Source organism: Protopterus annectens, chromosome 3.part0 (genome assembly GCF_019279795.1).
Source record: "Protopterus annectens isolate FY-2018-M chromosome 3.part0, PAN1.0, whole genome shotgun sequence".
NCBI lineage: Eukaryota > Metazoa > Chordata > Ceratodontiformes > Protopteridae > Protopterus > Protopterus annectens.
In genome coordinates this window covers 1,540,766,885-1,540,770,231 of record NC_056731.1, presented here as the reverse complement: position 1 = coordinate 1,540,770,231, position 3,347 = coordinate 1,540,766,885, and the positions used below count along the sequence as shown (strand labels likewise).

The 3,347-nt window shown below is 39.4% G+C and overlaps 1 pseudogene; it reads left to right on the top strand.

The window, feature by feature from the left end:
• Positions 1 to 2,098: 2,098 nt before the first annotated feature.
• Positions 2,099 to 3,118, top strand: LOC122797106 (annotated as a pseudogene).
• The last annotated feature ends 229 nt before the right edge of the window (positions 3,119 to 3,347 follow it).

Sequence of the window (3,347 nt, the reverse complement as noted above, 5' to 3'; positions counted from 1 at the left end):
GACTTCCTATTGATTCTCTTTGTGCAGCCGCAACATGGGTGAGACCTCACACCTTTATCACTCATTACAAAGTAGATGTGGCCTCCCGGAACAGGTCTTCCTTTGGATCCACTGTATTGAAGAGTCTTTTTTCCTGAGTCACCTTAGGATAAAGGTGCTAGGGACGCTGTCCCAAACAGCAAGAATTATGGCAAGATAGGACAACATAACATTAAGAAGTCATGTACTCACCATAACTTTCTATGTTTGTTGTCCATCTCACCTATATTCTTGCATCCCATTCTCCTTCCTCTATCCTGTATTCCTGGAGGATGCACATAGTTTTTTGATGGTTTGGAGCCTCTGTTCCTGTCCTTGTGTGTGTATGTATGTATGTATATATATATATATATATATATATATATATATATATACATACATATATATATATATGTGTGTATGTATGTATATATATGTATATATATATATATATATATATATATATATATATATATAAATGTAAATGTTCGTTTGTTCAAAATCTTAAATCTCCGAAAGTTCTTCACCGATTACTTTGAAATTTTCACACAATGTTGCATTCGAATACGCGCGTGTTTTTATATACCTACTATTGTATAGATGTCATACGTTGCATTCGAATACGCATGTGTTTTTATATACCTACTATTGTATAGATGTCACACGTTGCATTCGAATACGCGCATGTTTACCTACTATGGATTCTATATATTTGTATACAAATATGCAATTTTATATTTTTTTTGTTATAATTTTCTTTCTTCTTTTCTTTTTCAGTGCAATCGATCTGCTTTAGTTCATCCAAATAATGCCTCGCAGAAGATCAAACTTAGGTCGTCGTACTTGCAGAGCGGAAGCAGTGCGACGAGTAATTGCAAATCAAACTGAGGAAGAATGGGCATCAGCGAATGAGCAAAACAGGCAAAGAATGGCTCAAATACATGCTGAGGAAGCAGCAGAGTGACGTGCAGCCAGACTTGAGGATGCACGGTTGTGAGCACGGCATTCGTGTTCTGCAGCTTCAGATCTGCTTCGTTCTCAACAGAATGAATGCTACAGGCTGAGAGTGGCTGAAAGATGTCAGCAAGAAACAGCAGATCAGCGTCAAACACGACTCCGTGCTCAGCAATCATGCAATTACAATCGCCTTGCATTCCGGTACAACCCAGCTGATGATTATAGTTTGAACCGGCATGTTTTCATCGGCACTATGACTGAAGTGTGTCCTTATTGCAAGGCTCTGAAATTTAATGGAGAAACTAAAGGAATGTGTTGCGCAGCCGGAAAAATTAAACTGCCTCAACTTGGAGAACCGCCAGAGCCATTAAAAACTTTGCTTGCCGGATATACCGCCGAATCAAAGCATTTCCTATCTAACATCAGGAAATACAACTCATGCTTCCAAATGACGTCGTTCAGCGCAGAAATCGTAACAGCTCAATTCATGCCAACTTTCAAGTGAAATTGAAATTTATCATAAAGCCGGCTCCCTGCTTCCATTCCCAGATGGTCAACCTAAATTCCCACAAATGTATTTCATCGGTGATGGCAATGATGAATTGAATGCATGCTGCGGAATTTCTACCGGCATACAAAGGTCCATCGTTTCCCAACTGCAAGAGCTTCTTCATGAAAAAAACAATTTAGTGCGTTTGTTCAAAACGGCAATTGATATGATGCCATCTGATACACACAAGATTGTTATTCATGCTGACAAAAACGCCTGCTGGAGAACATGTGCAAAAATTCAATGCTCCAACTATAGACGAAGTGGAAATTGTTATAGTCAGAGATCAATTCCAACCTAGAGATATTGTTCTTCATCGGAGAAACGATCAATTGACAACAGTTGCAGAAACTCATCAATGCTACGATGCCCTGCAGTATCCAATCATTTTTTGGGATGGTGCCGATGGATATCACTTCAACGTTAAGATGATAAATCCAGTCAGTGGTGAAGAAACAAATATGAAATGCAGAGCAATAAACTATTATTCATACCGATTAATGATTCGAGAGAATGAAGACAATCACATTTTGAAATGCCGTCAGTTGTTTCACCAATGCATCGTAGATATGTATGCAAAAATTGAAACGTTTGATATTCATCCCTTTGAATCAGACCAAGCTTCGCTCTGAAGAATACGTTCATTTGCAAGATGCAGTTGTAAATGACAGTAATAAAACTAACGTTGGAAGACTAACGATTTTGCCATCTTCATATACAGGCAGTCCACGTCATATGCATGAGTACGCTCAAGATGCAATTGCATATATTCGTCACTATGGGCGTCCAGAACTATTCATTACATTCACATGCAATCCAGCTTGGGACGATATACAACAGCTCTTACTTCCTGGGCAATTGCCGGTGGATAGGCATGACATCACAGCACGTGTTTTCAGACAGAAGCTGAAATCGCTGATGGATTTCATGGTAAAACATGAAGTGTTTGGCTCTGTGCGCTGCTGGATGTACTCAGTGGAATGGCAAAAGAGAGGATTGCCACACGCACATATACTAAGCTGGCTCTATAACAAAATCACTTCAAACAAAATCGACGATGTAATATGAGCTGAAATACCCGATGCCGACGTCGATAAGGATTTGCATGAAGTTGTGACGAAAAATATGATACATGGACCTTGCGGTACACTGAATCCAAATTCACCATGCATGATAGACGGAAAATGCTGTAAGTGATATCCTTGAGCATTAGTATCCAACACAGTTACAGGAAACGATGGATATCCTTTATACAGAAGAAGATCAGCAAAAGATGGCGGTAAATTAGCAACCATACAAATGTGAAACGGTGACATCGAAGTAGATAACCGGTGGGTTGTTCCATATTCGCCTTTGCTATCAAAAACATACAAAGCACAAATAAACGTGGAATACTGTAACTCCATTAAATCGATCAAATACATTTGTAAGTACGGGAATAAAGGCAGCGACATGGCAGTTTTTGGTGTACAACCAGAAAGAAGTGATAGGAATGCGGTCATACATATCGATGAAATCGCACAGTATCAGGCTGGAAGATACATAAGCAGCAATGAAGCTGTATGGCGAATTCTTTCATTTCCCCATACATGAACAAGTCCAGTACGTGTTCACTTAGCAGTACATCTAGAAAATGGACAACGCGTTTATTTCACAGCTGCAAATGTGCAACAAATAGCCCTGAATCCACCGGCTACAACGTTAACTGCTTTCTTCACGTTATGTCAAATTGACGCGTTTGCGAAAACACTGCTGTATTCGGAAGTGCCTACGTATTACACATGGAATGCGAGTAGAAAATCATTTGAACAACGCAAACGAG